The sequence below is a fragment of the Suncus etruscus genome, chromosome 5 (genome assembly GCF_024139225.1).
Source record: "Suncus etruscus isolate mSunEtr1 chromosome 5, mSunEtr1.pri.cur, whole genome shotgun sequence".
Lineage (NCBI taxonomy): Eukaryota > Metazoa > Chordata > Mammalia > Eulipotyphla > Soricidae > Suncus > Suncus etruscus.
In genome coordinates, this window is record NC_064852.1 from 77130474 (window position 1) to 77154161 (window position 23688).

The 23688-nt window shown below is 35.0% G+C and overlaps 1 protein-coding gene across 4 annotated transcripts in view; it reads right to left on the reverse strand.

The window, feature by feature from the left end:
* RBMS1 (RNA binding motif single stranded interacting protein 1) overlaps positions 1-23688 on the reverse strand; it is a 241279-nt gene that overhangs the window by 207750 nt on the left and 9841 nt on the right. The gene's annotated exons all lie outside the window — the stretch shown is intronic.

Genomic DNA, 23688 nt, shown 5'->3' on the forward strand with positions numbered 1-23688 from the left:
AGGAAGCATTAGAAAGCAGGGACTGATAAAAGAAGAATGACTACCCTTCAATGTCAAGGGTATTGAATCGTACTAATCTCTAGCAGGAAAATGTAAAACCAAGTATTTTTGAGATTCCAGTATTTAATAAATACAGATGTTACTCTCAACAAAAATATAGTAAGAGAAACTGAACATTTAGGCAAAAGAAAGAGAAAAGTATCAGCTATGATTAGTGGTGATATTTAAATGAGCATTTCAGTTGAAGATGGAAATCTGGGATTAATGGAGAGATCTGAGGTTAAAAAGGCAGCCTAATACTTGCTATTTATACCTTCAAGGAAAAAGGATAGCAAGGAAATGGGTTCTTCCTGCAAAATTAAGAAGAAAACAGAACTCACTCTTAAGAGAGGGGGAAAAAGCCAGAGTCCATTAAATTAGTCATAATTCCCTTTTTTCTTCTTTTGACAAAACCAGGGTTTCATTTCTGCTAACAGTAGTTTCCACATAAAAGAGATCATTATCTTTTCCAGAAAGAGGTTCAAAAAGATGTTCAAAGTGCTCCGGATGGTTAATCCAATAAATATAAAAGCTGATTCGTACTTAAGCTACTTAATCCAGAACCTCTCATTAGAAATCGACTTTCATTTTACAAAGTGACTCCCCTAGAATACAGTTCCGGCTGTCACAGGACCAAGTAGTTAGGGCCAAAGAAGGTGATTACGCAATTTTATTTCTTTCCAGAGAGCATTATCATCAGAAAGGTGAAGTACCACACTTTTCAAAATAAATTCTCAATGTAGAAAATGGTATCTCACCAAGGAGGGCATGAGAGAGGTTTCAACCTAATGTCTTCTGTCTTATTCCATAGTTACTCCCCCTTTGCCATCATAAATACTTTATTTACTCTGTTGTCTTCTTTTCTTCCCGAAGGTTATATAAAAGAATTTGAATTTTGATAAATTAAATAACAGCTAAACCATCTGCCATAAACTTAAAAAACAACAAAATAACTATCCATCAGAATTTACTAGCTGAAAATGAAGCCTCTACAAAAAAAATAAGGAGAGGCCCTCATTGCTTGCTAGCAGTTAAAGACAATCCCTACACAGAACACACAACACCTGGGATCTGCTGCTCTTTTCCAGAAGCATTCTTCATGGAAGTCTCTTCATATACCTGTAAGAATCTACTCACAGGGCACTTCTGAAACAATAACAAAACTAACAACATTCAAACACTCACAAAAAGATAAATGATTTGTATTGTAAGATAAAAAGCCACTATATAATAATGAACCAAGTTAGTATCTATATAATTAGCATAGACATTTAAAAAAATATTATTGTGAATGAGCAAGACTGCAGAAAGATAAAATATGGTATCATAAAAAATCTGAAAACAAAAGAATTTAACATTTTGTGGTTTTATTACTGTATAGAAAAATATAAACATGAATATTAAGAGAAGACTGAAAATTCACAAAGAAAGCTGCCTTTCAGAGAGAAAGAGTGGTAAATTTGATTTCTTCTTTAATAAAAACAAATCAGGCAAAGTACAATGTGGCAGATGTTATTAACTTTATACCTTAAGGTAGAGATAAGTTCTTACATTATTCTCTTTAGCAATCTGAATGTAAAGTCAATTTTGGGAAGTTGGCATACCCAGTAGTGTTTGGGAGTCACTTTTGGCTCTGCACTTGGGGTGGGGTGTTGTCACTCCCAGCATTGCTCAGGGGATCATGTAAAGCCAGGACTGAACGCAGGCCTCCTGCTTGCAAAATAACTGACAGTCTCTCGGTTTTCTTAAGTTGAATTTTAAAATAGTGAAGCATTCATTACTTTATATTGAAGAGTCATTTGTTTTCTTAAACTCAATCAACTTCCCATTTACTCATATATTCAACAAATATTTGCTGGACGTATCATTAATTCTGGGATATGAAGAATGAGAAAATACCATTGCCCTAAAAAACTCTCTGGAATAACTCTTCCTCCCTAGGATTCCTGTCACATTCTGCAATGAAGGTTTCTGAAAACAGTAAGGAAGTATTCCCATTATGTTCGAAATTGCCCAAGAAGAACTGCAATGTGCTTATTTACAGAATAACATACTGCCCTGGCTCCAAAAATATATCTGTCAATATTTATTTTTAACTATCTTCTTGCCAAGAGTTTTTGAAAGGACACTAAAGCGGTGAATTTTGAAGATGTTCCAATGTAAGTTATTGTCAAACAGACCATCATAGCAACAATAAGTCAAATAAGTTGATCTTTCTTTGAAGGATTTCAAAAGAGGCAGACTAACTAGCCAACCTATCACTACAAAAAACAATTTTATGTGATACAATGAAACTTGGATTTGGCATAATCACTACAACAGTATTACTACATTATCTGACTCATTTCTGTGGGAATTCAAGACAAAAAATACCTATGCTCATTTACTCTAAAATAGTTGTATCTGATCTCTGCACAGCAAAAAAAATCTGGTACCAATATTTTGACTGACTCCAGACTTTTTTCCTTCAGCTCAATTCATTCAATACAGAAGAGAAAACTGTCACTTTTTCCAGACATCATCTATCAGCCTTCTGGCTACTATGAACATTATTTACTTGGAAAAAGGAACCAGGTTAAAGGACTAGAAAGAGCCAGATATTAGAAAGAGCCAGATATGTCATATTACAGCTAGTATTAAGTATAAGGGACCCCAGCATGAAATCATAAGTATATACTTGACTCTGAAGCCAAGTATGAGGACTGTGGGAAAATATTCTCTATTATAATGTCTCCTCCAAAGAGTGGTTTATTAATTATCCAAATTCACAGTAGGGTCCATCAAAGTGGAAGGTTAGTAACCCAAGTTTTTGTTTGATAATAAAAAAAATCAAGTAGTAGAGAACAAGAGGCCAAAAAAAACTAATCGGCCTTGGTAGTGCTACTGGTATGAATATTCTCTCTGTCCCTTTTTTTGTTTGTTTTTTAGGCCACACCTGGTGACACTCAGGGGTTACTCCTGACTATGTGCTCAGAAATCGCTCCTGGCTTGAGGGACAATATGGGTCACCAGGGATTAAACCGAGGTTTGTCCTGGATCGGCCACATGCAAAGCAAATGCCCTACCACTGTGCTATTGTTTCGGCCCCTCTCTCTGTCCCTTTCTATTTCTATTTCTCTCCATTCCTCTCTCCCATGTTTGCTTTTCTAGCTTCCCTCTCTTCTTTACATTTATATTTTACTTAATAATTAGGAATATTATCTAAGTTCCACAAGTTTTTCTCTTTGGTAATTCCAATATTTATCAAAAATAGCCATTAGCTTAAAATGTGTTTAGGCATTATTATCAAATAGTACAAGTGATAAAAGTTTTGCTTTTATTGAAATATACTCTCATCCCCAATGGGATCCTTAGGAAAGGGAAGTGAATTCATTGGTGATATGTGTAGTGTTACAATTATCTACCTAGGAAACCATCATTAACGATATTGTAAATCACAGTATCTCAATCAAACAAAACGTTAAAGTTTTTTAGATATTGTCATCCCAAGTTGAATTAGTCTGTCACTCATACCTATAAGTTTCTAAAATAATTCTATTTTACATTAAATCTACTCAAATTATGTCATAGTAGAGTTTAGAATACAGCTAAATGAAAACAGAAAAAAAAATGTAATGCATTTACTTGGTGCCTTGCCAAAACCTAGTGAAAGAAAAACAAAAACTAGCCATCCATGTGAAAATGAGGCACCATCACAGTATATGCCAGGCTAATTTTAATATTCTTTTTTTTTCTTTTTTTTTTTCTTTTTTTTCTTTTTTTTTAGTATTTTGATCTTTGTCGTCAAAAGAGAGAGAGAGAGAGAGAGAGAGAGGAGAGAGAGAGAGAAGAGAGGAGAGAGAGAAAGAGAGAGAGAAAGAGAGAGAGAAGAGAGGAGAAGAGAGGAGAAGAGAGAAGAGAGGAGGAGGAGAGAGAGAGAGAGGAGAGAGAGAGAGAGAGAGGAGAGAGAGAGAGAGAGAGAAGCAACTGATTTTAATATTCTTAAATATGAGAACTGGATGAATGAGGACTATATTCTACAAAAAAATAGTTATTTCTCAAATGTTATCAGAGCAACACACACACACACACACACACACACACACACATATCCATGTCAGGCTTAACAGCAATCGTACAGTATATTACAACTAGTTTAAGTTGGTTTGTTGTTTAAGTTGTATATTACAACTACTTTAATACAACTAGTTGGTCTGGGGACCGGCGAGGTGGTGCTAGAGGTAAGGTGTCTGCCTTGCAACTGCTAGCCAAGGAAGGACCATGGTTCGATCCCCCGGCATCCCATATGGTCCGCCCAAGCCAGGGGCAATTTCTGAACACTTAGCCAGGAGTAACCCCTGAGCATCAAACGGGTGTGGCCCAAACAACAAACAAAAGCAAACAAACAAAAAAACAACTAGTTGGTCTGTTGACCCATTACTGAGAATAAATCTCTTAAGTAAGCCTAAGGAAAAGTAAAAAACTAAAACAAACTAGGTAAAGCTGTGACCTAAAATGAAGTGAAAAAGCAGAAAAGTATTTTCCTTCATCTGGGGAAGTATTAGGATAGCATTGGACATTTTCTAGAAGTGGCCTTCCATGAAGAAGAGACTAAACAGAATGATAACATGTAGAAATTATCATCGGGAGGATACTGTATTCTGCACATATACTTAGAAGATGGGTGAAGAAGAAGAAATAAGGAATGCAAAAGATATACAGCTGACCAGCATATCTATAAAGTAAATCTTTTTTCTTTCTTTTTTCTTTTTCATTTTTGGGCCACATCTGATGATGTTCAAGACTACTCTTGGCTCTACATTCAGAAATTACTCCTGGCAGAACTATATAGGATGCCAGGGATTGAATGACGGTTCGCTGGGTGACAAGCAAGAACCTTACTTTATCCTTTGCTCTAAAGGAGAATCTTATCTACAAGGTAAAGGAAGTGCATTTCATGAAAGCTGACCAGGCAAATCAAGACTCTTGACCTTTCCTCAGAATGCAAACTACTATTTGGTATTGCATTTACACAACCAGTACGGCACAAAAAAATCTCAAGCAGAAAATTTTATTAAAAGTGATTCTAGATTGGCATTAAATCCAAATTATATCACATAATTATATCGCATAAGTAAACACATATCTAAATAACCCCTCTGAAAAATACTCAACTTAAAAAATTTGGAGGAGGGCATACCCAGTGGTGTTCATATTATACATGCATCTGGATGACTCACTGAATAAGTATTTATTAATGAATATCCCCTACGTGCATAATAGAGATTTTAAATTGTTTAAAGATATGACCCCTGTTTTCAAGTGGCTTACTAACAATCTTTCTAGGAACAAAAATTCATGTTTTTGTCTGATTTACTTATGGATAAGTTCTTTCGGTATGGTTATATGGTTATGGTACTATAATAAAATTATTAAATGGATAAATGTTCATGTGTGAGCATGTATGAGAACACACAAAGACCTGTGCATCTGGGTTCTGCTTTTTAGTGATCAAGTAAGGAAAATGTCATTATTCAAAGTCACTTTTAATGAAAATAAAGATTTTCATCCCTCCAGTTTAAACAAAAAATATAGAAGCTACTATCTAAATAGCTGTCATTACAAATAATAGCATTATATACAGCAAATGGGGTATGTAATTTTGATCAGTTAAAATTTATAGAAGAGAACAGAATTTTGGGTAGAAAGTTCATAGGTACTTCATTTTTAAAACACCATTAAAGCATCTTTTATTCACCAATCCAGTATTGAACAAAAATTGAGAGTTTTGAACTGTTACATAAAATGAGATATTAGAATAGTTTAATTACTATTAACTGGGGAAAAATTACTGGTTAGCATTAATTCTGCTTTAATCCATAATGGACCTGCCTTGAAATTTATTATATATACATAACCCAAGACTGAGAGCCCCAGGAAACTCAAGCACAAAAAAGTCTCTGTTTGATGTCTTTTCTTAAAATGTTGTTGCCATTGTCTGAAGAAACACAAGTTTTTACTCCAAAGACTTCTTGGTTTCATGCCTCTTTGTACTTTTCTTACAATGTCCCTCAATCCCCAACTGTGTCCTTTTATATTGCATGTTAAGAAAGACATTAAAATAGGCAACATAATTAACACATTTCTGTTTACAAGCAAACATAAAAAGAATCACAAGAAATAAACAACACAAAAAGTAGACCTATTAGAGTTATACTCTCAATTTTTACTGGGTCTGGCTCATGTTTACACATGAGATTATTCTTTCACAGCATTTTCAATATCTTTTCCAAGTTCATCCTTAACTAAAACCAGAGTCTCTGTCAGCCTCTGAGAACAGGAATGACCCAGAGGTTAATGCCTGAGTCTGTTTCTCATGCCCTGGGTTCTTGTTGCCATCACAGCACTGCTGTCAGTCTTGCACAGACCCTGCCCACACAAATGGCATGCTCCTTGTAGCAACTCCAGGATGTAGACCTTGAGAACTTCTGTTTTTACTAAACCATATCCCCACTATGTCAAGCTTCTTCCCAGTTGGCTAACCCTCCACCCAAATCACCAGCCAAAACTTTATAATATCCCATTGTGGTACCCTAGTCATTTTCCATCAGAGAGTAACTAATCTCAGCGTTTATATCCAATTTTCCTCTATTCTCTCAGGACTTTATTGGTGGTCTTGAACTTTGCTTCAAGCCATGCGCTTATGCCAAAAACACAAGAGAAATTATTGTGTGTGGGGAGAACTGAGATTTATGTTCTGGAATAAATTGTCACATATGAGTAAAATAAAATTTAAAAATTAAAGTTAAGGGGATAAAAGCTAATCTTCACAATGATTAAATGAAACAATGGAAAGTGGAGGGAGAACATGGCCATTGATTTCTGAAAGGAGGAAGAAAAAAGAAGAGTCAATTAAAACTATTCAACCTCCATTGGTAGACTGTGAAGTTTAAAGCAGATAACTATGATTTTCATTGAGTGTGGTGCTCAAAAGCACAGACGATAAAACTGCACAGATATATTTATAAATCTATGAGACTGTTGTGCGGGTGTAGATGTAAAAGAAAAACAAATCCAAGCTGGTGTTCTGCTTGGAATAGCTCCACATCACACTCCCCAAATATTATTCTGTACACCGAATTTATTTTTACTTTCAAACATATGTTAATGAATGATATTATAGACTTTTCAGTTATATCTAGAAAATAATGATGCTATTTCCCACAGTGCCTAGTACTTTTTTTCTTGACGATCCAAAAAGAGTCAATGCAGATTAAATTTGTTCTATTTATCAAATTTGGTTTTTTCTTCTTTCTATGAATATGGGGTAATTATTATCTAACTATATATTATATTTTAATAATAGTTATTGTATACATATAAAATTCTTGTAACAAAGACTGACACATAACCATAAATGAATCATGGTTATATCATAGTTTATAGGTGCCAAGAAATTTCTACAACTGACTAGAAGGGATATACATTGTATTTCAGTCTTCAAAAGCATGATTCTAACTTCAAATAATTAATGAAAAACTAAACAAATAAATAACTAATAGATAAGTTAGGCTAGCTGCCTTATGTACACATGCACATTTGATTTTATATTTAAATTATTTTGTCAGCCACAAAAAAGATCTTAAAACCGGTGTTATTTGAAAGACTATTGACAGCACCTCAGTCAGGAGTTTTCAAGAAATTTCTGTCAAAATTCCCTCAGAATCCATTTGAGGTTACAAAATAATATACCCTTAGATTTCCTCTTACCCCCAACGTATTTCTCATGCATCTATTAAATTAATGTGCTTGAAAAAATATTATTTCTCAGCTTTAATTTTTTTTGTGTGTTCTTTTGCTTTTTAAGCCACATCCTATAATGTTCATGATTCATTCCTTACTTTGTGCATGGGAATCACTCCTGGCAGTGCTCATGGATCAAATGGGGGGATAGGGATTGAATTCTGGTCAGCAGAATACAAGGCAAGTGTCCTGCCCATTGTACTCTCTCTAACTCCATCAGCTTAAATCCTTTTGTGGCATTCAATTTACCGAGATATTTCCTATTTCACAAATATTTTGTGCACACTATATCTACAATGTTCCTCTTACACAGTCCAGTCATAATGAACCTGGTAGCCACCAAACCCACCATCAGGAACAGTCTAAGGATGAACACATATACAGAGCTCTGCAATCTACTGGAGAGAAATGAAATCTGTTTGTGGAGTTTTCTATTTATCATCCATTGCCTTCATCTAGAAGGCATATATATAATCATCATGATTATACTACTTGTCTTAATTGTATAGTACCTTCTCCAAGAGTGGTTACAAGGGTATGAGAGTTATCTTGAATTACCTGAAAGATAGCAGCCCAATAGGAATGATACCCAAAAGAACAATAGATACAGGGCATGGAGTTATGTACTGGAAATAAAATTGAAATGTTAATGTTACAATGTGCAAGTCCTAAATGCTCTGGAAAGATCGCAATAGTACTATGTATTGTCCTTCAAAAATATTAAAAATAGTTTTCATGGTTTTAACAACTTAGATAATCTAATAAATAAAGATATGTTTCTAATTTTACTTTTAAAATTAGGATTCTTCAGTTAGGAAAAATGATTTGAAAAAGATAGTCTTCAAATTTATAAAATTATCAAACTTGTTCCCACATAATAAAAATTAGTACAGAGTAAAATTCGAAATATGTACTTTGGAGGATGGGGAAACTCTGGTAGTATATGACAAACATGTTCATTATGTTGCTCTTAATGCTCTTATATGCATAAAGATCCAAGAATGTTCTAGTCACATTAACAGATTATTAATTCACTGGCCATATACTTTAAGGGATGTTTGGAGCCTCTAAGTTGAACTCATTCAGCTAAAAATTAATGCTTTAAAAACCTTTTTTTTTTTTTTTTGTCAGTAGTGACAAATCTTACTTGGAAAATCCTTTGATTTAATTTAATACAACTTTCACATATTCAATTGGAAGTGCACTAGGTGTTTTGAGCATTGAGGAGATGAAATGAAGAGAAAACAAAGGACAAAGCCTTTTTATTGAGGGCTCAAATTGCAGTCTAATGTATAGGAATCACAGAGATTAGGGTTACAGAGATAGTATCTAGATTAAAGCACTTGCCTTGCAAGTGGCCAACCCAAGTTCAATCCCTGACACCAAATATGAAAATATATAGTCCCCCAAGTACTGAGCACCTCTTGGTGTGCTCTAAAGCCCCTTTAATTATATTTCAAGTTAGCTTTTAATTCCTGATGAACTCAAAAACATATCATGCTACAAACATGATATAACAGGTTAATGGTCCATCCAATTTTTCTGTTTCTAGCTTATTAAAAGCAACCCATATTTTTATCAGGAAAATTAATGTTACTTTAGAACATGCTTCATAAACTTCCATATTTTATACTACATGTTAGAAAATGGAGGCAAAAATTTGTTGCAGTATCCTAACTGAGCTCAAATATCCTTGAGGTTGTAAGTCATGCAATTAATTAGGGTTTATTTTGATGTCAATGTAAACTAATTTTGATAGTTATAAAGCCAAACACTTTTGAAAGTAACAGGAAGAAAAAAAGAAGCTATAGGGAAAACCCAATGTAAGTGTGTGAGTGTGCAATATATATTACTGAAGGACAGAAATATACACCGGTCTCTTAAAAATTTCGACTTGAGGGGCTATGAGTTAGTACAACAGTCATGTGATTGACTTTGGAGTTGAGTCTACAGCACTTCATTAGAGAAGCCCTGGAGGTCCTCCAACACTGCCAAGGTAATCCAGGTGGTCCCTGGCTTTGCAGGGCCTGAGTAGCATGATGACCTTAGTGTCTAGCACTGAGCTGCTAGTAGAGTAACAAATGGGGTAGTCTTGGCCACCTAAGCACTACTTGGGATCACCCCCCAATTATGTTCCAGTTTGAAGAAAATATATGCCCAATTATCTCTATTTCCCTTTTTTATACCAGCACTAAACAAATCAAACTTTTTAGTTTAGCTATAAATATTAAATTGCCTTACTCTAACAAAACATGTGAACTTTGCTTATGTTTAGTTTCATTTTAATCTATAATTTTGTTGTCTCTGCATTTTTTTAGCAAAAGCCTGACAGGGAGAACTAGGATGTGCACTTTGTACTAATTTCTACTATAAAGTTATTTTTAAACAAATAAAATTCACTTTGTAATAAATTTAAGCATAATTCCCCCTTGTTTATATAAGCTGACAAAAATGTCCAAAGAGCTGAGAGTTAAGGCTCAGATGCAAATGAAATAAAAGCATTTCATTCTTTGACAGTCAAAGAAATAATTATCATTTGGTGATCCCTTTATTATTGCTATCTTCAGTTTCCTTAGGGGTTTATGTGAGTAAAATAAAATAAAATCCCACATGCACTTAGATAGAATTACAAATGAATGTTCTCTATTTCTGTTTATGTTAAAAGTTCCAAGAATGACTATCATGTGAATATAATGGCAGTCTTTAACAGTGCTGACATAAAAGGCCTGTTCAACTGTGTTGTTTAATTGTATGTATTCCAATGCTAGGCAACTCTCCAAATCTTATTGTAAACATTATATAACATCTTTAAGTTCAGAAGAATAATGTAGTTAAGGCTTTTTACACTTAACATCAAGTGACAGTTGACTTCTTTTTAGTATCTTTCGTATTTTTTTTTGTCATGATTGGTACAGATTACATTGTCACATAAAACAAGTTTACATTTGGAAATTCAGACTAATAATATGCTTTAAGGGTGTCAATCCCCTGTCCCCCCAAAACACTGACATAGTGATTTTGTTACCAGTTCTATAGAAATGGCAAATTTATAACAGACTATAATATTAAGGTTAGACAATAGATACATGTAAGAAAACTTCTACATTAAGCAAATTTTAAAGATAACAGTTAAAATGTTATAGAAACACTTCATTAATATGGTGAAAATGAGTATTTTAAAATATTTCCAAACATGATCCATATTTTTGTTTACTCTTGATGTAGACACTAGTTTCTATGTAATGATTAAGGAAGGGGGAAAAGAATGCAAAGAGAAATCGGATGAAAGGTAGTCCATTCCCACCCATGAGTTTCATAAGAATGAGGCTCATTTGCTGTTCAAAGGACATTGTTTATACATTCCAGACTTCCATCTTATAATTACTCCAGGATTTGTAAAAAGGAAATCTCAGCAGGGCAGCAAAATTTATTCAAAGCAATAGCTGCACATAATTGGTATAAAATACCAGAACAGCCTGCTCTGAAAACTCTTCTCAGCAACACAGATTTCTATCCTAACTCTTTCTACATCCTAAGTTTGACTCTGTTTTTAGTTCTTGAATCTTTCCTTCCTCTATTCAGAAAACACATTTTTTTTTTTTTTTTTTTTTTTTTTTGGTTTTTGGGCCACACCCTGTGACGCTCAGGGGTTACTCCTGGCTATGCGCTCAGAAGTTGCTCCTGGCTTCTTGGGGGACCATATGGGGCACCGGGGGATCGAACCGCGGTCCGTCCTAGGCTAACGCAGGCAAGGCAGGCACCTTACCTCCAGCGCCACCGCCCGGCCCCCCAGAAAACACATTTTTAAAGGTCCTATGAAGATTTCCAACATAAATTATATGAAAAATTATTTTAATGCCCATTTGGTCTTAAAGTTTATCTGGTTACTATGGCAACATGTAAGGATAAACATTTTAAAAGAAAGCTGGTTTATCATTTATATTTTTATCAAGATATTCAGGTAATTGGGCCAGAGAAATAGCATGAAGGTAGGATGTTTGCCTTGCATGTAGAAGGACGGTGGTTCGAATCCCGGCATCCCATTTGGTCCCTCGTGCAATTTCTGAATGTAGAGCCAGGAATAACCCCTGAGCACTGCAGGGTGTGACCCAAAACCCCACCCAACCCAAAAAAAGATATTCAGGTAATTATGAGTTTTATTGCACATAAAACTTTAAAATACTTTAAAAATCCATTATTGCTTCAGTACCATCTCAAAAATTAAAATAATAGAAAAAATTTAAATCTGAGTATTATTAAAAAAAAAACTTAACAAAGGATTATGAGTCACTAAAGGTGGCAAATCCTATACATTTTCTACAACCTTCCTGCAACATATATCATTGACCCATTAAATTGCATACTATATTTCTGACAAAATTGCTTCCCAAGTAAAATGGCAAACTGCATCTTTTGTTTTATTTCAGTGCCACACCTAGCAGTGCTCAAAACTATGTCCAGTATTACTTGGGGAAATCAGAGGTGCAAGTAATTTAACCCAGGGCTCTTACATGCAAACCATACACTCTTGCCCTTTGGGCCATATTCTAGGCCCAATAACTGTATCTTTAAAGTGCCTTTCCCTCCTTCTCCTTCCCACCCCTCCTGTACCTACCCTCCACACACACACACACACACACACACACACACACACACACACACACACACACACACACACACACACACTCTCTCACTCTCACTCTTTTCACTGTCTCCCTTTTCTGCTAGGACTTCATGTTAGGCAGCCAGCTCCCATACTTTCATTTAAATTTTTTAAAAGAAATTTTTTGGGGTCAGAGAAATATATACTTGGTTAGGTACTTGTCTTCATGTCGCCAACTGGGTTCAATCCTCAGTCGTCCCCTGAGCACCCCTAAGCACAGAAATAAACCCTCAGCACAGCCAGATATCGAAACATATATAAATATGTACAGTATATGCATGTAAGAGTGTGTTATATATATATATACACAAACACATGTATGTTGATAAGTATAATTAAAACATCTTGATTAGCTTGATTTCTCCTTTAAAGGTTATTTCATTGGATTTAAGTTGATGCTTCTTTGTTGAAATGAATAAGAATCTGTCGATAATTTTATGCTCTTTTTTAGAGTAAAACTCAATGAAAATGGAAACATAACCTTGCAATACTAAAAATTAAAAAATGTTCTTGAGTAGTGATGGTAGAACAATAATTTACTTGATACCATAGACTTATTACTTAAAATATTTAAAGTGCTAAATATTATGCTATGCATGCTACCACACAAAAACATTGAGTTTACAAAGCAAAAGTCGTTTTTAAAATGTGTAATGAAACTCAGAATCTGTTCTTTCAAAAGCCAGTTTCATATAACGTCTTAAATTCTATTTACAATGAATCAAATAAGAATAATAGAAAAAAGCAAAGAGCAGACTTGAGTAGAATAATCCAAACACAAATGCCCACAAAATTAGTATGTAAAATAATTTTTTTCAGTTATGTGACAGGTAACATGCTATATTTATGATTAAATAATCTGTTTTTTCTTTATGTAATAATTATAACCTTTAAGCTATTATTTCTTTGGACCCTGGAGGACTTAAAATAGGTTCATGAAAATGAAAAATAAATAATGTTACAAAATGTCAAAAGAATTATTAGATCAGATTCAAACATTTTACCATAAAGCTGAGTATGTGTATAAATATTTATATATGTACATAAACAATAAACACAAGAAAATAAAACAAAACTCTGAAGTCATTATCAAAATCTTGAAGTTAATGTATGCATACCTTTAACATATGATCAATTATGTTTCCTTCTAGCTGTGTGCACATTAAATTTCCTTTCTTAATTCATATCTTATTTGTGAAAAAAAAAAAGCCTATACATGAATCAACTAGCATGGTAATTAAAGATTAAGGATCCATAATAACTATGACATAGATATAAATGTATTATTTTTCAACTGAAGCAAAATTTTAATGGTGAAAAGCCTGGACACAATGGTCTATTTTTAAATGGAGTTCAGCCTAATATAATCTATATTTTTAAAGTATATATGCTATAAAATAAATAGGTTCTTGTGTCTTTTATGTATTTCTGTTATCCAAAGCCTTAAAACCTGCTCTATCTTTCTTCCTTTTGATTCCTTCTCCTTTACAATCAGGTCACCAGTATTTGCAGAGTGCCAGGAGAGGAAGACTAGCAAACTGAAGCACAAGATCCAATTTCTGACTCCAAAATGGATTTCATACAAAAACTGAATCAGCACATAACTATCTGCACAGCTGTGTTATCCAATATAGAGCCATATGTAGCTAAAACTAATTCAGGGGCCAAGATGTGGCTCAGGAAAGTACATGCTTTCTTTGCCTGAGCAGGCTTTATGTTTGATAGCCAAAACTACACATTTTTATAAATGAATTCTTTAACTTAGTTCTCCAATAGCTCTTGCTAGATTTCATGTACCTAGAAGCCAATGACAACAGTATTTGACAGTACTAATATAGGATAGTTCCTGTATTGCATGAAGTATTTGACAGTAATAATATAGGATACTTCCTGTATTCCATAAAGTTCTACTGGACAGATCTGAACCATCTCAGTTTCTTTATTGGCAAGCTTTTCCAATTTACTAAAAATAAGGCATTTTGGATTAGTTTATAATGTTAGTCAGTAAACTTGAATCAGAAGGCAAATTTTCTGTATTTCTAGAAATAATTAATCAAACTTATTTGAATCTTAACTCTTCTTTTAGATTTCAAGTCACTCCAATTGAGGATATACAGTTTTTAGTTTTAAGTAGGCAATCCATGTGACTACACAGGTGTCAAGCATGCCAATTTTTTTCTTCTTGGGTTTGTTTTGTTTCGTTTTGCTCAGGAATCACTCCTAGCTCTGTGCTCAGGGATCCTGTCTAGCACGTGTTGGGGGAGTCAACTAGAGCCATGTGCAAAGTAAGTGGCCTTACCTGCTCTATTATCAGTCCAGCCCCATATACCATGTTTGGTTGTTGACCATTGAATAAATAATGGAAATCAAACACAGACTTCTGCAGTTTTTTGAGAGACTGTTTCAGAGAAATTTAATTAGAAATGAACTTTACTGGCAGCAAAATGTTTGAAATCAACCTGTTGTATAGGCTAATTCACTAGGTCCCTTAGAAAAATAAATTTCTGGGGCCGGAGAGATAGCATGGAGATAAGGCGTTTGCCTTTCATGCAGAAGGTCATTGGTTCGAATCCCGGCGTCCCATATGGTCCCCCGTGCCTGCCGGGAGCAATTTCTGAGCATGGAGCCAGGAGTGGCCCCTGAGCACTGCCGGGTGTGACCAAAAAAACAAAAAAAAAAAAAAAAAAAAAAAAAAAGAATAAATAAATATATTTAAAAAAAAAAAAAAGAAAAATAAATTTCTAACTTAAGTTGCTAATTCCTCTAGAAAAAAAGGCATATTAAAAGACTAATAAAGCATATTTCTTCCCAATAATCTTTAAACATATCTTCACATTGGAAATCTCTTTGACTTTGACATTTGTCAGTTAACAATGATGCATAAACACTAGGTTTTTTTTAAATACAATTTTACATTCCAATTTCTTTCCATGCATCCCTAGCTTCCAGAGTTCACTAGTTATGTACACACTGTTACAGGATAAAAACAACAAAGTTTTGAACCAATCAGTACAGAGGATTCTTGAACCAGTGGGGTAAACAAAACAAAGCAAAGCAAGCTATGACTGTATGCCTGTATCTTATTGTAGCAGTCATGCATTTACAAAACATTTGGCTAAAATAGAAGATAACAAAATAAACTCATCTTTTAAACAATTATTTCCCAAATCAAGTTTCTTAGTATCTAATTAATATTAAATGTCTTATTTCTTGATAGCTTAAATTTAAAACCACACTTACTGTCAAAAAGTTGGTGACCTGTTATAATCTGTAAAATATAAGAATAAATAGAGGCATTTTCACTGGAGAATATTTTTTCGTAAAGTGTGGGGGGGGGAATCATTCTCTCTTATTTGCACAATAGATCCCAATTTCTTTTACATTTTCTTTCTCAATTGCAGGTTCTGTAGGCAAAGCAGGATATTTTCAGCTATGGACTCAATGTACATATGATCCAAACAGCAAGCATCAAGGAAAAGTCATGCCCAAGTGGGCACAGTGGGCTTAGGGAGTTACCTATTGTGCACATTGTTGTTCCAGAGTTAGAGACAACTGACTAAAAAAGAGCTCTTGAACTCTGGTCATCTCATAAGTACTGAAGCTGCCATCTGTTTTAGAGTATCTCGGAAAAAAACAAGAAAGCTAAAGAATAAAGATGCTGTAGAGTCAAGTATTAGGCATTATGCAAAAAAAGGTGTTTTCCATCAGAGAAATGAGCAAGCAGGTCAACATCAACAAATAAAGGAGGCCTTAAATCAGAACCTTTAATTTCTTGTTCTTTGTTTGTTTGTTAATTTTTCTGTCTGTGGTGACCAAACAGCAGATAGTGATAACAGGATAAAGTAATAATCTGGAGTCTCTCTTGCCTGGGCATATTTAGAATGTGAGAAGGTTTTGATTCCAGATCCTGGGCCACAAAACAAAGAGCCCTAAGATTGTTCTTAAAAGAATAACCTGAAGCCCAATGAGGAGGCCATACACCATGACAGTGTCCATCCTTATGCTTATCTACAGTAGGTTTGAAATAGCAGAAAAAAGAAAAACAACTGGCAGTTTTTCTGTACAAACAAGGTGTGACCTTGAGAACAGAAGGAGGTGGAAAGGTCTTGAAGTCTCACCGACTCCAAGGAGTGCAGAGGAAGAGTAACCACCACAGAACCCTGCTCTGACACCAACTTGGGCCCCACTGGCGCCAGGAACCACCCTGGCATGTTTTCTTAGATGACTGTTAGCTCAGTGTGTGGCATCTTCTTCTGTCCTTTTCAAGCCACAGGAGAGACCAGTCACAGGAGGTCAGGCCTCCACCCTGCTGCTCTCAGGCCCTTCTTTCGACACATTTTTACTTTTGTCTCTCAGGAGTTTTACTTCTGTCTGTTCACTTTGAGTCATTTTTCTCATGGGTAAAAAAAAAAAAAAAGAGTGGTTCAAGTTCCTGCAAAGCTTAATATTCTGTGATTCTTGGACATTTTACATCCTCAAAATCAAAAAACTTAAAAGTTGGAGGGAATTTCAGAAGTTGTCTATTCAACCACCTACTCAAATTAGGATAACCTAGCCAGAACTAATAAGCGTTGAAAACTCTGTGTAGGTGTTTTTAGCTCTCTAATTGCAGAAAAATCAAAGTTTTAAAACTTTAAATGTAAAATATAATATATGTGCATATATTTTAGAATATCTAAGAACAAGGTTGGAGGAGTTGAAGCCCACAGAGCAGTGTGGACTCTTGCTTAAACATGTAATTCTAATCAATCTTTATTTTTACAATATCAGAGGCATTCGAAAAATCACAAGGGAGTTCAGAAAGTTCCCCAAAAAACCCTAACTTCACTTGTGTTATTATTCTTACAAGCATATAAGATAGAACAGAGTGATGGGGTGTTACAACACCAAATAAAAAAGGCCTCAAAAAAAGAATAAAGAGTACAAAGAAGAAGCAGTTATATTTTAAGGTACCTTAAAAAATAAAATAAAAAATGTGATCTGTTCTGTAAGGGTAAGTTTTGGTTGGTGACATACTTTTCAAAATGTATTATGATCTCTTAAAATAAATATTTTCTCTCCCTCTTCAGAATAATTATTTTCTTAATAATCTATGCTATTATATTACAGATACTAATGAAATCATTGGGCATATTTCAGAAATATTTATGGGGCTGGAGAAAATGCCCAGGGGGTAGGTTCCTGCTGGCATGTGGCTGAATCTCCTTAGATCCCTGGCATAGCATACAGTCTCCAGATACTGCTATGAGTGATCCTTGAATATAAAGCCAGGAATAAGTCCTAAGCCCCAATGGCTGTAACCCAAAAACAAAGATATATATATAAACAAAGATATATATATATATAAACAAAGATATATATATATATATAAAAGAGTAGCATTCCATGATGTTTATTATTGATTACTTTATTTTATTTTATTTTGGTTTTGGGGCCACAACCAGCAGCACTCAGGAGTTACTCTGGTTCTGCGCTCAGAAATCGCTCCTGGCAGCTCAGGGAACCATATGGGATACCGGAGATTGAACCCGAGTCAGCGACAACGTTCAAGGCAAATGCCCTACCCACTGTGCTATCGCTCCGGTCCATGTTATTGACTACTTTAAAAGGTAAGTTCAAAATGAATAAGAGGCATACTTAAAGCTTAAGAAAACTCATTTGAGCTACAATACCCATGCTCCCCAAAATTGATTTTAGGTTTAATGCCACTAAAATATAAAATACTATCAGATTTATTTTCTGTGGAAATTAAAAAGCTGATTCTAATTCTACAACTAATAAAGAAAACTGCAAAGGTCTAAAATTTAATGAACAATTTGGGGAAAGGAGACCACTTGCAGAGCTAGAGCACAAGCTTTTCATCAAGAGGCCTGGTTTAATCCCCAGCACAGCATGATCTGTCTCCAGGTATCCCTAAGAGAAGCGCCTTAGCACTGAGTCAGAGGTAGGTCCCAATCACTAAACTGGGATTAGCCCTACAGCACTGAAATGAGTGATCCCAAAACAAAGCAAAAACATAGAACCATGTGAAGATTATATTGCTACAATAATTAATTACTACAGCCACAAGAGAACAGAGAAAGCTAGAAAAAGAACCACATAAAAGCAGCCAACTAGTTGGCAACAAAGACAAAACTAAAATTCAAAAAAAAATTTTTTTTCAACTAACCCTGCTGAGTCAATTAGATATCGACATGGAGGAGAAAAAAAATCCTGACCCTACCCACACTAAACATAAACATTAATGAGAAATAAATTGTTAAGCTAAAAGCTTAAATATGAAAGGAATAGAACAGCTTTTAGAAGAAAATACACCTTTATGACCAAAGTCATGCAAAGATTTTTTTTTTAAATAGCCACAAAAACTGGTCATCAAAACAAATAGGAAAATTGGACTTCCTTACAATGTTTAGTTTGTTTATTAAGGATGTTAATCAGAGGTATAGAGAAATCTAAAAATTCAGGGAAAATATCCTAAATTTTGTCTAATGAATCCAAATTTAAAAACCAATAAAGTTAGGGCCAGAATGATAGCACAGTGGTAGGCTGTTTGCCTTGCACCTGGCTGACCCAGCACAGACCTGGGTTCGATCCCTGGCATCTCATATGGTCCCCCAAGCCAGGAGCGATTTCTGAGTTCATAGCCAGGAGTAATTCCTGAGCATCACAGGGTGTGGCCCCCCAAAACAATACCAACAAAGTTATAAAAGACAAAAACCAATCTTAAAAGGAAGCAAAATATTATTTCTTTTATATGAATAATATCCATTAAAGATACATTTTTAAGAAGTAAGAAAAATTTGAATGACATTTCACAAATAAGAAATTTAGCACCAGGAGATAGCTATAGTGGTATAGTACACATTTAACTCTCTGTTCAAGGCACTGAATTTAATACTACTGGTGGGCCCTGAGCACCACAGATTCTTGACCTGTTCGATCTCACCGCTGAGTTCTAAGTCCAAACACTGGACCAAACATACCCACATAATGAGTGATCCCCATACACTGGCATGTGACCTCAATAACATTAATTTTTTTCTCTCTTTATTTTAGGAAACTACACCAAGGGGCCATTCCTGGTTCTGTACACAGGAGTGACTCTTAGATGTATTCAAAAGCCCATATGAGGTACTGAGGATTCAAATCAGGGTTGGTGGAGTGCAAGACAAGCCCTTTAACTCAAAACTATTTCTACTGTCCAATAAAATGTTTTATTTAAAAAAGGCTAAGCAAAGATGGCAAAGTGTCCAACCACCAATCTTTGGGAAATACAAATTAAAACCATAATGAGATAATACCTGGCAGAAAAGCTAAATGATAAAATAGCAACAATGTCGAAAATACCAGTGACATGTAGAGCAATCAGATCCCTCATGCTAAAGAAGTAACTTACTATTAACTTCTCCTTTATGAGTTATGCATAAGTTGATCAAATGATACAAAAAAAATAATTGTAGGAATTTATACAGAAGAGCTCCAAAATAAAATAATACAAATGTTCATTAATAGTAGAACATAAATAAATCATGCTTTATTCTGTGATGGTTTACTACATGACACTAAAAAAGAACCAACAGTCACATATAACTATCTGGAAGCAAACAAGAATAATGATTAGAAAAAAGAAAAAAGAAGGCCCAACCAAAGACATTTTTCTTCAAGCACAGGAATAAGCAAAATCAATTTACAAAGACTGAATTCAGACAAATAAGTTTCCTTTGGAGTAGCGAACATTGAAGGTGTGCTTTCTGGGTGTTGAAAATGTTAGATAATGAACTAGAGGAGTCAAAACATGAATATTTGCAATACATACAACTTGTATATATTATATGTATGTTCTACCTAAATAAAGTTTTCTATATAATAGATAAATAAAATCATCCCATTGCTCTCCATAATGATACAAATCCTGTCTTAATAATATAGTAGCACTAGGCCTGGCCTAAAATAGTAACAGATCAGTATTTATTGAATGTAGGTAGTTCCAAATATATGAATTTACCCAGATAATTTAGTATACTTTGTCTAAGCTGTCAATAGAACTATAGCAGTGAGCTTCCAGCAGATGCCTTTTAAATTCCCAAAGCATTCATATTTAAAATATCTGGCTTTTTTTTTCCTTCCTAAAAGAGAGATGGGAACATTTGCATATTGAAAACAACCCCATTTGCAGGATTTAACAAGATTGAAATCAAAGAGGCAAAGGAAAAAGAAACAAAGAAAGGTGCTGCTGTGGGCGCCCTAAAAAGCAGATGTTCATTAGGGCCCAGACACACAGATTGCTATCACGACATACTTATCTGAACATGCTATCATCAGACCACATAGTCAAATCAAATTCTGAAGCCTCAAAGGATATGCACTGAAGAACATTATGTATTGCTGAAACATGAATATAAATTTTGTGACAAAGAGAGGGGCTTCACAGAACACCAGCTATCACTCACTGTGATTTTAACTTGTATTTATATTTGATATAATGTATTTTTTAATGTGATGACCATTTAAATTTCCTGCTAGGAAAATTAAAATTTGAGGAACTATTATCAAGGAAAATACCTTTTTTAAGTCTTTTGCAAATTAAAAAAAAAAAACACATCTGTGCTTATTTTTAGATATAGGGTAGCTTTGTAAAATATTCAACAGTAGAATAAACTTAATTTTAAATTTCATAATGGTGGAAGAAACATATAGCCTGTCTGCCATTTTATCATGTTATTTTAAAATCTAATCTATTAAAAATAAGAGTATATATTTGCCATCAAAACATTTTGACATTAATTATGTTCTTTTGTTCAAAGGATTATATTGTGTCTGTACCTTTATAACACACATTATTAAAAACAATTTTATTTACGTAGAACTGAATGTGGAATCCAAAAGAAAATCTGATTCAAAGAAGTAACTGTAGTTAGCAACTTCTTCTTCCTAAGCTAGCATTAAAAGAAAACTAGTCATCGTCCCTCCTTCCCTCCCTCTTTTAACTTCCTTCTTCCTCTCCTTTTCTAGACCAAATAAGTAAGCAACTTGGTCCTTGATTCATAAAATTAGTAGGAAGATCTTATTCATTGGAATGTGAAGAGGAGAGAGTGAATGGGGAAGAAGAAATAGAAAAGGAGAAGGGGGGGCCCGGAGAGATAGCACAGCGGCGTTTGCCTTGCAAGCAGCCGATCCAGGACCAAAGGTGGTTGGTTCGAATCCCGGTGTCCCATGTGGTCCCCAGTGCCTGCCAGGAGCTATTTCTGAGCAGACAGCCAGGAGTAACCCCTGAGCACCGCCGGGAGTGGCCCAAAAACCAAAAAAAAAAAAAAGAAAAGGAGAAGGGAATGAGGAAATACTTCTGAGGTGTCCCAAATCCATGGATTTTACCCCCTTTTCATTCCATTCTGAAGATCTCTGACTTCTAGTTCTTCGCCTTATTTTAGTCACTATCCAGAAATAAAATAACAAGGAATCTGGGTCTAAGTCTTTTAAGCAAGACCTCCTTTCAGGATAGTGTTTTTAACCTGTACTCCAGCCTGAGTATCCATAAACAATTGAGATTAATAGAAATGTGGAATCAGGTTCTCAAGGTCTGGGATTCCCCTGAGAGTTCTGTATCAGGGCTAGTAGAAAATAAGAGAAGTAATAGAACTGATTTTTGTTTTTACTGTACTTTTGTTTTCTTGTTACCAAGTTCAAGAGTCGTTTGCTGAATCCAGGTCAGAGAAAATGAAGGAAAGTGCTGAAGCTATATAACAATATAATCAGTGATAAACTTGTATGGAAAGCACTACTCGAAAGGAAAACAAAGCAAAAAAATTTGACAGGAAGGAAATGGGGTCAGGGCATTTTCTAAGGCCAGCACAAGAGAAAGGCTAGGTCAATTATGAATGAAAAGGTTTTCCTGGGCCTTCAGATAACTGCAAATCTCAAAGTCCACCTGATTTAAAAATCATCCTCCTATCTCCAATTGAATCCAAATCCCCTGTGCCAGGTACTCAAATCCTGCTGGAGGGCTACAGCAAAACTTTTCCTACTAGAGAGAATTATTAAGTCACTTGCATAGTATATAACTTATCCATGCTCAATTTGGGCTATTAGATATAACTGTTCCTCTGAGCATCAACAGGAATAACACATGAATATGAGGAGGTATGAAAAACAACAACCAACCAACCCCCGCCCCCCCCCACACACATTCTCTTCTTCCTAATGCCCCTAATACTCACCCCCTTGTCCAAAATGTTAGGCCTATTATGGAAGAACTACATGTGTATGAGGACCATAAAGTTTTCGGGGGTGTTTTTATGTTTGCTTTTGGACCATACTCGGCAGCGCTCAGCAGTTCTGCGCTCAGGGGTTCTGCACTAAGAAAATGCTCCTGGCAGGCTGAGAGGACTATATGGACAGCTGTGCTATCTCTCTAGCCCCCATAAAGTATATTTTTATAGGCTCTTAATGTTAGATGGAGACCTTAACATTGAGGATAACAACTTTTATTTTAGAGAATTTGATAAGTGGGGCCGGAGATAGCATAGTGGCAGGGCTGTTGCCTTGCATTCTGCCAACCCAGACGGACCTGGATTCGATTTCCGGCATCCCAGCCCTGAGCCTACCAGGAGCTATTTCTAAGTGCAGAGCCAGGAGTAACCCTGAGCGCTGCCGGGTTTGGCCCAAAAACAATAAAATAAAATAAAATAAAATAAAATAAAATAAAATAAAATAAAAAAGAGAGCAAACTTGATTTGGTAAATGAAAAAAAACTTGTTACAAGTGAAGGTAGTTAATTACATAAATCTACATTAAAAAATAAACATGTGACCCATCCAAGTTTTCATAAAAACAAAAAAAGCAGTTGACTATTAGGGTAAGGTCTCATGCAAGAGTTCAGGCACTCTATCAAATTAAAGCATACCAGTCATACATGCATTATGTCCTGCTGATCATACACAAATTAAATCATATCAACAAGTCAAAAACCACAGAAAATTGAAATAGGCCAATCACTACTTGTTGAAACTGTTCACCAATTAGACCTGCACAGCTGGAAAAATAAAAGCCTCATTTGCATAAAATGGACCTGATTTGGGACTACCTTCTCCTGCCTTCTGACTGTGGAAGCAGCTCCAGTGTTCCACTTGGGTTAATTACAGGCACACAGCCTGAGTGTTTCTTGGGTCTGTGTTCCCCAGATTACAGTTCTGGAAGCCCCAAACACA